This window comes from Chelon labrosus, assembly GCF_963514085.1.
Source record: "Chelon labrosus genome assembly, chromosome: 9".
Lineage (NCBI taxonomy): Eukaryota > Metazoa > Chordata > Actinopteri > Mugiliformes > Mugilidae > Chelon > Chelon labrosus.
Window position 1 is genome coordinate 9171488 of NC_140359.1, and position 13262 is coordinate 9184749.

Consider the following 13262-nt stretch of genomic DNA (forward strand, 5'->3'; position numbering starts at 1 on the left):
GCATTACTGGATTTAATGTAATGAATATGAGCTTGAACGTCAGAGTAAATGTTTAATCTTTTTAAGCATGACAGAAAATGAGACACTGAAAGTCCTCACTTGTGTGAATAAAACAATAAGGATAATTTAACCTTGGAAGCAGTGTGATGCACCGTGGGCTGGAGTGATAGCCCTGTTGTCTAGCCGAGACAGTCTAGTTTCTTATTGCCACGGTCCACTGATACATCTGTGAGTGAATTAATTTATTACCACGTGACAGCCTGATGATTCTCAGGCAAGTTCTGAATCCTTCCCTTTTCGGCAAAGACCGAGAGCGAAGGCCAGGAGGGTGCTAACGCAGGTGCCTTGCAAGCGGCTTCCTCCGTGTATTTTGAAGCCACGAAGAACCTCGGCGTACTCTGCGTGCCCCAAGTGCCAGTCAGTGACAACCGGGGCTTGAGAGCATTGTGACATTTTGAGGTTGTCACATCTTTGTTATCTGTCTCAGTAACACCTTGAGGTCAGAGTTTCACTGTGACCTCACAAAAAAACGTTGTTGGCCAGAATCCTCAAAAATTCAAACAACTGCCTCATACTATACAGTATTACAGTACATAAAACTACTTTTTTATCTTTGGGGTCAAAGGTCAAGTTAAAAAATGTGAATATATGTAAATGTAAAAATACTATTTTTGAATTTCTTCAAAGTCTTCTCAACTGGATAGGCCTGTAACTTCACTGACTGGTTGGCGGGGGCATACAGCATCAAGGTGGTCATTCCAGTTTTCCGTGATGTACAAAGCAGGACATTCATCTTAACTCCCATTCAGTTTGACTAAAATGTCACCTGTGATGATCCTTTCCCAGGCACATCTGTGAGACCATGATACCTGCTAAATTACGTTTAGCAGCAAAGGTCTGTTGATTACAAACTGTACTTTGCTGTGGCTTCAAGGGAGCCACAGACTGAAAGAATATTAGTGTCAGATTTGCAGTTCTCATTTGCCCTCGAGTTACAGGGCCCTCTGCTGTAAAAATAAGTAATTTGTTTTCAATTGAGCCTCGGCAGGGATTCCTCCTCATTTGTTCCAGGATCCAAGCTACTATGTCTACATGAGGAGTGTCTGCGAGTGTTGGTAGAAGTTCGGGTGCACTTTTTCTCACATATGGCAATGTATGTTCTGCTCCATTAATGACATTCATGCAACCTTTTTATTGTAATGAAATAAAAGAATAACCTGGAATCCTGTAAGATACAGATATTCATCTGGGTGAACCTCAGGATGAACTTAACCTTTGTGATCCCATGTGAGCCCCTGTGGAAGCAAATTTAGTTACATCAGATTTCTTAAAAGGAAACAAAATTTGTCATGTTATGTAAAACAACATTTTATTCAAATTTTTTTTTTCTTACTCATTTCAAGTCCTTGTTAATAAAACAATGACTTTATGAGGGAGGCTCTTACCCATAAACTATTTCCCCAACTCTCAAAGGAGAAAGGCTGTTAAAAGATTATCCAGAAGAGATAAAAGTTCGACTTACAACCACCCCACTCTCTTCACCTCGTGAAAAACGACTCTGTTTTTTAAAGGTACTGATATTATTCAGTGGGGTCCTATAGTCTGAGAACACTAGTGGATGTATTTCTATTTTGCTTTCCTTTAATCTATTCTGATCCAGACTCCACAAGTTACTAAACCAGATTTTGTCCCAGCATGATCTGATCTTCTAATGATATCAGCAATGTTTGTTCAGAGGAGTTGAGGCCAGGCAGCTGAGGAGGAGTGTCCATGGCAGTCAGAACTCCTCAGCCTTATTTGTGTTTGGCCACATTATCTGGCTGCTGTATGAATCCTCCTCCACAAAGATGCAGGGTGCATCGTGTCGATTTGCTGAAGGTGTCCAACTGCAGAGCAGTTTTGCTATGTAGTTGATTCCCTCTTCTGTCTGTGTCCTTACTTACACCCTTCTGATACTGCCACACATGTCTGAATGAAATTCATTAGTGAACAGGACTTATTTTTTCATTCATCAATCTCAACTGTTTGGCCTTGTATCCCCTCCTGGGAAGTGGTTTATAGACACTACTCCTCCCGAGGCTCTACCAGACAGCATTCTTTACTTAACGAATTCCCTATCCGTGCTGAAGTTGCTTTTCTATCAGTGGACAGAGCTTGATATATTGATCTTTCAGTGTTGTGGTAACCTTTGGCCTGTCTGATCGTACTTTAGATACCACTGATCCAGTTTCCACAAAGCATTTTAGAGTGCCATACTCTGCCCCTTAGAGCTATTTGATTAGAGCAGCAGTCTGACTTCTGAACTTCCGCTGTCGTACTGCTACTTATACAGCCGTATTTATAACGGGTGGACAGTGGCTGCAAGTTGCTTCAATTGACTCGACTCTCAAGTAGATCAAATGAACAACTCAAGAAAACCTGAGATATTATGCATATGGATGACATGGTCAATGCAATTTGCTTAAATTTCTAAACAAAAACAACGAAATTGAAAAACCTTTTAACTTGTATGTATTTTATGTTGTTTTTGGACTCATTTCAAATTTAGATTTCCAACATTTTCAAATCCTTCCACCCATTTACCTGCAGTGTTTTAAATTATAATGACATACAAGTTATAATGGAGGAAAAACACTAAGAAATGCTTATTGGTATTCCTGATGAAATTTCACTTTTATTTTATTTTTTTCATCCATCTTCCGATCACAAGTTTGCCCAATGCTAAGTGTGTAATCACATATTTATGTTTTTTATGGCATTCCCAGCAATTATACTGCAAATTAAATTGCAAACATGAAGAACATGAAGAGGAGGAATCGTTGCTTTACTGGCATTATTAAGCTTCTCCCTCTGACCAGTGGTGTGATTTGGCATTTGAGCACTGTAGGCAGCAGGTCCTTTGTGTGGTATTGAGGTTTGACTAGTAATTGTGAGTGTCCTGTAAATTGGCAGTGATGGTTAGAGATTGTCTCCCCAGATGGGAGCCAAAAGCGTCTGTTTCTGCAGTGATCGTGCCAGACTCCTGTAGGGCGAGAACCTCACTCTTTATCTCCTCCTGGGCACCACCTGTCTTCCATTACTGGACACAGGATCTCCTCATCCACGGCCTAATGTGAAAATTCCTCACATCAGAGTCTGCCTAGTTTTGCTGAGGCCAAAGGCCAAGTCTGACACCTTGCAGTAATCACAGGCAGGCAGCCTTTCTAACTGATCCTCCACGCTAGGCCATGTGTAGCCATATTCCTCTCCATTTCTCAGGCATTAAGAAGCCATTAATGGGCAGCAGTGTGGGTCCAGCCTGACAGCAGCTACTGGCAAACACTGACATTTCAGCCGAGGGAGAAAAAGCATAGATCTGCTAAGCCAACTCCAAGTGTCAACACATACTTGCCAGCTCTTGACTTTTTAATGGCAGCACTGTACATACTACATTTTGTCAACATTAAGTGTCTTTTCCTTTGTCAGAGAATATACAGTAAAAGTTAAGTTGTACTCATTACTTTGCAGTTTGGGGAGCGAAATAATTGGCCACCAGATGTTGAAATGTGTTTAATGAACGGAAAATCGGTGGAGAGCTGTTCCGTGCATCCAGAGTAGCTCCTCCCTGCAGGATGGAGCAGCATATGTCTGTGGCTCTGGCACTGGATCAAAGCGGGAGACGAGCCACCTCAGCTGGTGACAGCCCCTTCGCCCTCGGCAGCACCAGCTCTCTCTGCGCGGGGCAGGAAGATGGTTAAATTATCGGAAGCCAGTGTAGAATTAGCGTTTAAGAGTTAATCATTAACTTCTGTTGAATGGAGCTTTAAACTGAGACTAAGGAAGGGGATGGGCCACACAAGCCTGTGCTGGTCAGTGCAGAATGTAGATTAAACTCTGATGCACAGAACATCAACACAGAAGTCTTATTGGTTTCTGATACAGCAGAGCACAGGTGGTAATCCAGTGGGTGGAAGAGAGAGTCCCTGTGTTCCTGTGACTCCATAATAATTTCATACATTTCAGATGCAGATGAAATTATTGGACTTATTGTCACGTCTAATGATACACAGTCCTATTGATGCCAAAGGTAGCACTAGTTTGGAGCTGAAGGATCACTGCATACACCTTGTAATTATCCATCTACCTTGGCATTTCGTAGGTCACTGGTTTTGTATTAGCAGGGACGTCGGGATAACACTGGATCAGAACAAATAGGACAGCATGTAATATTTTGTGTTATAATCAGCTTATCTGGTTGGGGCCCAAGTGCGCAGACAAACAGGCAGCCTGGTTCGATGTGAATTAATTTGATCAGGGCAGGTTTGAGAGATTCCCTCCCTCTGTTGGCTTCTGACTGAGAGGGGCGCAGATGTGAGAGCACAGCTCCCCGCAGAAAGGGAGTCAGTGATTCTGACCAAGTCATGACAGCATGAAGAGAAAGATGGTTGCCTCTTTTTACGTTCCCTTTTCTCTTTACGCACACAAAGCAGTTTTCTGTTTTGCATGTTTGTTTCTGAGCTGTCTGGGAATTTATATTAAATGCTGTTCAGCTTTCACATTGCTAATCTATACTACACGTGCCGTTAGCTGGAAATTAGATGTAAATATGTTCAGAGCAGAATTGCACTTAACAGACAATGGAAAGGAAATACAGTTGTTTTTATGCTTGAGAAGAATCCAGCTATTCAAATATAGGATACAATTTATTCACTTTTGTCATTTTAATTTCCTAATTAGTATATGTTAGTGTCTCTGTTTTTGTTTCTGTAGCCAAACACTGCTAAAACGTATACACAAAGGCCTCTGCTGTGCCCCACAAATGTCTTTATTTCCTTTGTGTACACTTACATTGTATTAGTGTGTTTTGATTCATGGTTCATTTATAGTCCTGTGTTTGCTCCCCTGCTCACTTTCCAATGTTGACACTGCCTCCTGAGGGTTGAACACACTGTCTGGACCACTCAGAGAACGGTCCATCATCTCAGCAGCTAATCTACCAGCTACTCTAATACGACTGAACCAGCCAAGACACTCTTCTGTGTCTCTACACATAGGCCATCTGGGTGCACCATTTCCAGCAAAGTGATGCTGCACGTCTTTTTTGCTGACGTTTCCAGTATTAGTTTAGTTGTACTTATGTATTTTTAATGATTGGGAATCTTGATCTTGAATTAAATCTGACAACAGCTGCAGCAGCACTGATGACGGTATGAATGCAAGCTCAATCTGGAATTGCAGGTATCTGTAAGTGCTGTGTACATGTTATGGAGAAATAGGACCCAGCATTTGTCTGATTTATTCCTGTAAATTTCCTGTTCTGTTGTTTATTTTTGGACATACTAATCCCAACAGGAACCCAGAGCATGTACTGTGAATCAAGCCCAACATGAAAAAAAAAGTGGAATCCAGTTGCCAGCTTTTTGGTAAGAGAGACGTTACAATGGGGAGGGGGGGTGTCTATTTTGGTCGTGATACACAGCCTGGGAGCTAGCTTACTTTGTTTGGCCTACGATCTTCACACTGACTGTGCATTAAACACTGATCAGGCATATTACGTATTATGACCACCTTCCTAATATTGTGTAGGTCTCCCTTGTGCCTCCAAAACAGTTGTGACTCATCAGAGAATGGACGTGGGCTTTCTGAGGGTGTCCTGTGGCGTCTGGCAACAGAATGTTGTTAGTGGGGGCCTTTGGGTCCTATGGGTTGAGGGGAGGGGCCTCTGCGGATCATCTCACAGACACTTGATCAGTTTGGGATCTAGCGGATTTATAGGCCAGGTCAACACCTTGTGCTGTTTTTCATGTTTTTTTGAGATGTTCGTTTTTGTGTGTGTGCCTGTGTCAGGCTGCATCCTGCTGGGGATGGCTGCTGCCATCAAGGAGCGTCATTGCTATGGGGTGGGGGCGTCTGGTCTGGTCTAGGTGGGTGCTACATGTCTAAGTAACATCCACATGAATGCCAGGTCCAAAAGTTTCCCAGCAGAACATTGAATTGTCACAAGATGGTCAATGTTATTTACTTCTCCTGTCAGTGGTTGGATGGCTTCTTTAGACAACAGTCACAATATGAGATACATGTTTTGTTACAAGGACTTCACTGCCATGAGAGATGAAGGTTACCATGCGAACTGAATAACAGTCTACAGAAATTTGGCTAGCAAATCCAGCTGGGGGGATGAGTAAGCCTCTGTGTCTGAGTGGGCAACAGCTATGGGCTTCTGGCATTTGCTTAGCTGCGGCAGTAATCATCAGCGGACCTTTAGTTAGCGAAATGGTTTCGGCTGCCAGAACATGAAAATAAAACCAGTTTATGCTCTGATAATAGTCTTTTTTCCATATAACACTGAATTATTGAAACCAGGGCTGTCACAGGGAAATGAATACACATCACAGCACTACATAGCACACTCCTATAACCCCGTAAGAGTCTGCTGTGGCTGTATGAGTCATTGTTTAGTTTCCATTAAGGTAAAAGTCTCATCTGACATCTTTGTATTCATGCAGTGGGATTATCAGATTTACAGTCCCCTCTCTGGAGCCTCTCATACTCGCTGAGTGAAATTAGCCTTGTGTTCAGTTACTTTACATTATATTATAGATCCTAGTAAATCCCTTTTGTTTTGTTTGTGTCACTCACCTTTTATCAGTCCCTTAATTCTAGAGCGTAGAACAGAGAATAGTTCCTCTTCTTTTTTTTTCTCTTTGCAATCATTATCATTCATTCTCTTCTCCCCGGCCTGGCTGAAATAATTGCTCCTTCTTTTCACCTTCTTCTCCCTTTGTGCTCTTCAGAAGTAACGTGTTAGACATCAGCAGGCAGATTGTGTAGTGGCTTGGAGAAGTCAGACCCTGGCAAAAAGCGGCAGCTTCATTTCTGAATGTGCAGTATGGCGGGAGGATGGAGGAAGTACGAAGAAAAAAGGACGAGAGAGAGAGACGGGAAGAAAGTGGAATCCTGACGAGGCTACTCCTACAGCCACTGATGTTTAATATGCCAGATAGTAAATGCCTCGCTGAGGTGTGATACCGCGGACAGAATGCTGCAGAGCTGAGGAGCTTAGATGTTAAATCCTGCCTCCATCCCATTTTTCATTTTGCCCCTATTCCTTTCTTTTTCATTGGTATTCGTATCCAGGCCACACTGCCTTTACGTTTGTCTCTCGCCATCTATTAAGACAGTGTCACTCTTTTCACCTCACTTTTTACGAACTTACTCTTTAGTCTGTATGTTGTTTATTTCACTCACTGCATATGTGTGCGTGTGCGTCTGTTTGGAGGGATGTACTTATTGACCTCTGGGAGTTACACTTGTTTTTTTTCCCCTGTAAATCTGTGATTCAGCAGTCAGTCTGCATTTTGCTGTGCATACGTGCACACGCATGCACACACACACAAACAAACCGATACACGCTTGCAGACGAGTACAGTATTAGTGGAGTGCAAGCATCTGTGCCTGCGCACACAGACTTAAGCTGTAGGGGTTATGTAACTTACTCTGCCATTTCAAATGATTTGAAATCACAAGAGCTTGCTGTGCTGGACAAGATTACGGTGTGTCTAGGCCAGCAGTATGTGCGGTAGAGTTATATACTACATGATGCATAGGGGATGTGGTGCTTGCGTACTGGGCCCTCTCTCAAAGACCCTGACACTCATGGTCATACTGACACCCATGCATGTCTAGTCTTTCCATCTACCTCCTTAATGGCCTTATCTTTGGCTGTTGCTTGGTTAAAGAAAAAAACAAACAAGTACAATATCAAGAAAAGTGTCTCAGGACAATATATACAGCATATATTTCAATGAACACCTCTGACATTTGTGCTTCAGTTCGAGCTGATGTACTCTATTCCCAGTAAAAACTCAAGTGTTTTCTGTAGCCCTGACATTTACTATAACGTGGCCCAGTTTAGTTGTGGCGTGCTGTATGCCTGCAATTTTCTAAGGATTAGTATTTCATTCACAATTAGATTAGGCGTTAACCTAAAAGACTTTGCAAGAAAGTTGGCTTTAAACCCATCCTGGAGCAAATCGTTTTCCTGTCCATGTCTGTCTGAAATTGATAGCTCTATAAGATACCTACTGTATGCATAGAATCACCCCCTGGTAGAATTTTGCATTTTTTTGCACTGCCACAGGCAGGATTATAATTGTATCCATCATTACCCATCATGCATATTCAACTCAAAATGAAAGAGAGAGAGAGAGTAATGAGGTTACCCCTGCTCACTAGAGATTATGCACAGAGCTTCTCCCAACTCCAAAAGATCAGACGACTGAACACTGAGAATGAGATGGGGGAATCCTCCTGTGTTAATTAGTCATTGCAGAAATAATACTGTAGTATGCTGGCCTTATTTCATCAAGATTCTAATGTACAATGAAATCACAGTAGAGTCGGCAGCAACGGAGAAGTGAACCATACACCACTGTTGTTTTGTCCCAGTGGAACTCTCCATGGTGCTGAACAACACGACAGCTGTGTTCAGGGTTCATAGTCAAGGCTCAAAACATTCGCAGATACTGGTTTCTTTTGCAAAACATTTGCTAAACCCAACAGCTTCATTAAATGCTATTATAGTGAATTATAATTAGTAGTCACAACAGATTTTGTGTGTTTATTTGTAAAATGAAAAACATAATGTTGGTAGTGTATCTGTTAAGTAATGTTTGTTTGTACTAGCCCGGGTGAGAGTTTTTAAGGGTAGTGTGGCAAACATAATTATGTAGTGACAGATATCAACAAGATTAAGAGTTTGTGGTCATGTTTGCAACTTTTAGGCATAGAGTGTTTTGAGTTAAATGCTAGCATAGCATAATGGGATAAATAAGGGTATGCTAAAATGCTCCTCTGTTTCCCTTCTTGTGCATTGGCTCGCTAAATTGAAGTCAGGGGGATTTCTCTCACCCACGGCCCCGCCACCAATTTAATGAGCTCAGTAACCTGAAAAAATGCAAACAGGGGTTCAACTCGCGCACACTGCGAGGGACATGCAACAACTAGGGCTGCAGACACTTGCAGGCGGCCCAAGACTGTCCAAAGACTGACCTTGTCAGGGCTCTTTGAGGAGGAAAAATTGTGGTTGGTTGAGGTTCTGTCTTGGCTCACCGATTATTCTTTTGTTTTCCAACAACCTTCCTTAGCTAGCTCCTCACCATAAATGACACTTTTGGGCCAAGTCTGTTGTTAAGAGGTCTCAGTGGGATGACTTGCTAAATAGCCCCATCAGTTTTTGTTAAGAACTGCAAAAATATTAAAGTCTAAATACAATTAATGATAGAATGTATAGCTTCTCATGGATACATATAACATTATAGTACATTTGCCTTGATTATCCTGAATCTTGCTATCGCCATGACCTTAAAGGAGACCTTGAACCATAATCTGAAAACGGACGTTGCTTTTTAAATATGTTCAGGCATAAAACGGCATGTGGAGTCTGTCCTTTGGGTAGAGCATTGGAGACATAAAGGTACAGACCGCTGTGGATGCACCTGTCTTGTGCGTGCATTTGCATTAGTGCCACTGAGGCACAAATGCTAGACACAGCCCAAGGGGATGGTCTTCCTCATCTATCTTCATCTGCTGCGCAGTAAACGCCTCTTCACTTATGCAGGAGCTCATTACTCACAATGGCAGCCATTTGAATCTTTTATCAGAGGGATTTTTAATTGAACATTGGCGAATGTGCTGCAAACAAATGGGCCTCAGCAAGCCTGAGTGCCGTGCGTTTGTATGTGTGCGCGACGGCGTCTGCGAGTGTGTGAGTGAAATATTCATCGTGCAAGTTAGCGTGGTGTCGTAACCGTCTGGTTCTGAAAACTGTACACATTAGATACCAGCCCACATGGGAGATGGCAAGCTGTCTGCGGAGGCTCTGTGTGAATCACTCGCAGGAAATCATTTAGAGTCAACATGGTAGTGTATAATGTGCACCCTCTATTAAACAGGTCCTGTCTTTTTGTGCTCCTCTCTTCAACTATGTAATTCATATTTGCAGTTACTTGTTTAGAGTTTGCAGTAAGGGAGAATTGTTGAGTTTTAGAAATGAGAGTAACAAACACCTGCAGTGGCTAATCAGGGAAAACAACAAGTAAATGAATCATGTTCTGGCCTTTTTATCTGAAATATCAGCAGGGTTTTCTTGTTTTCCAGGAGACAAAAACAACCTCTCAGTTTTGCATCTTTTGGCTGAATTAAATTTAGTATTAAATGGTCAATTTTCAAAACATAACTGTATTATTATTATTATCCCCTTCATGCCAAACCATAACTATTAAGTTTAAATAAATTCTAAACATTCTTATAATCTTTAAATATAATTTAATAAATCATAGTTATGATTCTCTATCCTAATTGAGTATTTAATCAAGAAATTCTCACTTCAGACGACATTTATTTTGTTTCCGTTCAGTTTTAAAAAGATAGAACACAAGAGGACTTGCACACTTAGCACATACAGCTGAGCTGGTTTACTAGTGGACCAGCTACCAAAGATAAGGGGGTCAAAGATTTAATCACGCCAACTGTCACTTGCTTGGAGTTAAATGCCACAAGGTTATAGATCACAATAGGTTCAAAGCTTGGTCCTCCTCCATCCGCTCATCCCGTTCCCTGACCTTACTGCTCACTGTCTTATTAAATACTGCCGGCGCTCGCGGCCAAGAGGGAAGCCAGCAGATGTAGCAAAGTAAACTTTCTTCCATTTGAATGGATTGCAATATATACTGTATATTTCAAAGTCAAACGGAGCTGCGAGCGTTGCCGTGATGAAGTGCACATTCATGCATTCTCACATGCAGCATGCATTGTGTGCTGTGGGGTTCTCGTGGGTCCGCTGGTGCTTATTTTAGTCTTGCTCTGGGACACGTGGTGCTGTGCTGTCAGTGTGTATGTGTGTGTGCGCACTGGTAACACACACTGACACAGATAAAACCCTGTTTAATTCTATACACTAATCTTGGAACATCTAGCTTCACTTTCATTCCCACCCATAGCAAAGATATTCCTCATACACTGGTAGAAAGCTGATGTGCTAGATGTGATGTAACACTGTCATACATTTTGCACCGTAAGAGCAGTGCAATAGTCAGCTATGCATTAAATGAGTACCAATGTGTATTCCTAAATGCAAATACTCTTTACGACATGATACATTCAAGCTTGCCAGAAAATGTAATCTCTCTGTCAGAGTGGAAATCACAAAAAATGAGACATATCCAGAGCAGGTCTGAACGTACAGGCTGCTTTGATGGGAATATCCCACCTCTCTGGGTTTGCCTCCACTGAGAAACCAGCGGAGATTAATAACACCGATAAACTGAGCGAACCATTTTCGGTAGTGACTGTGGCAGGCTGAAGTCGTGTTATGGCTCTAATCGCGCATTGTGAAGACAGCTGAACTTCTTCTCATTGTAATTCCAGCTTACGCAGCATTCAGCTGTCAGCTGCGTGATGGAAACAACAGGAGCAGGAAATGCAGTATTGGGTGTCAGCTAGACTCCAGTCCACCTTATATTATGACAGAGAACACAGTACATGTTGATTGGCTCTGCTTACACTCACTTGCCAGTTCATTAGGTGAAAATGAATGCATTCTAATAAAACAGCCTTGCAGTAAATCCCCCTTCATGACTGTTATAATGTTCAGTTTGTTTTGAAACAGTGCAACAAAGGTAGTAATCAACTGTATGGTCATTTTGAAGGAATCAATTGAATTCAGTTTTATTTTATTTTTACTTATATACCATCAATAACAATACAATAACAACCCCTCATTGGGGTTAGGCTGCCTTCAAATGGAACTCATGAGCCCATGGTTACAGCATGGGAAGCCATGAACACAAAACACACGGTGTTCAAGTGGTAACATCAGTCTTAAGGCGTCTATGTAAGTCAGACTGCTGCTGGCAATGCAAAGGCATGGTGAGAGGATGAGGCTGATGGTAATGTCAAAATGTTTCTCAGACGTTTTGTTAAATTATAACGAAAACTCTGTTCAACATAATTACAGTATATTAACTCGCCGTCCTCCTCCGACATTTCTGCAAACATGTCACAGCCGGTGAAAATTTCCACTTACGAGGTCGTGACCAGAAGTGGGGGTTGTTCATATTGACTTTTGTCGTGAACACAGTAAACACAACCCCGTTTGAAGGCAGCTTTAATAAAATCAAGGCTGCATTTACTATTTGTATTAATATGCCATATCACCCGCATGTTCCTTTAACTAGACAAATGAAACATGCTTTTCCGGTCACATATAAATAGTCCTTCTATCCTTGTGTATAACATGTAACTGCATTTAACATACTTAACAAAGATGGTGGCATTGGTTAACATTATATTTGCTAATCATTGTGAGCACATCGACATTTATTATAAAGTACCCCTGGATCTAACTACAACCTCACTGAGCAGCGTGGCTGCTCTTAGGCTTTTGTTTGATCTTTTTCCATCACATTATTTACATGTGAATACCACATCCCTTCATGCTCCACATTTGAACCTTTCAGTTTGAAGCATCACAGCCTCACGTCTGTTTCCCCATCAATAAAAGCATTTAGTAATGTCTACCAGATAGTGTCTGGGAATCTTCCCTCCTCTCAGTTGTACACAAGCATACGTCTACACATGGACCCATACACACACTGACAGGCATATACCTAAGCACTGACATATGTTCCCTCTCTTTCCTGCCTAGTTTCACTGAGTTCTCTCGGTAAGCCTGTGTTCCTGACAAACCGTAGCAGCCGTCCTCTGCTTTTTTTTCTCTCCTCAGGAGACCGAGATCAGCACCAGAAGGAAGGAGTGTGAAGCACTTGATGCAGAGGTGAAGAAAAAGAATCAAACATGTCAGACTTTGGTAAGTGCTCCAAAAATACACCTTGGCCTCTGAATGAATGGGTGGAGGCTAAAATTGATTTGTACCTGGGAGCCTCGCTCGCTATCATCACACACAAGCATCCCTTGAGAAAATCAGCGACAGTGATAGCTCGGTTGACAAGCGGCGGCTACATTCAAATATTCTGAGCAATTAATTGCAGTGTTGGCCTATTAGCATCGGGAATACATTTGAGAATGAGAGATGCTCTGCTGTAGTAATTATTTGAGTGTGATAGTGCACAAACCGAACAAATGTGGACACAAACAAATGTGTGTGTTACAAGTGGTATCCTCAGGCTGTGGCTATGTTGGTGTCTTTGTAAACACAATAGTTCCTGCAGCTCTGTACAACACTCCCGTGGTTTAAATATACAGAAGTAGTGTGTTCGCTCACC

At 41.9% G+C, this 13262-nt stretch overlaps 1 protein-coding gene across 1 annotated transcript in view; it reads left to right on the forward strand.

The window, feature by feature from the left end:
* rimbp2b (RIMS binding protein 2b) overlaps positions 1-13262 on the forward strand; it is a 61178-nt gene that overhangs the window by 13513 nt on the left and 34403 nt on the right. The window contains exon 2 of the mRNA XM_084552212.1: positions 12764-12847. The gene's annotated coding sequence lies outside the window, so the exon portion shown is untranslated. The remainder of the gene's footprint in view (positions 1-12763; positions 12848-13262) is intronic.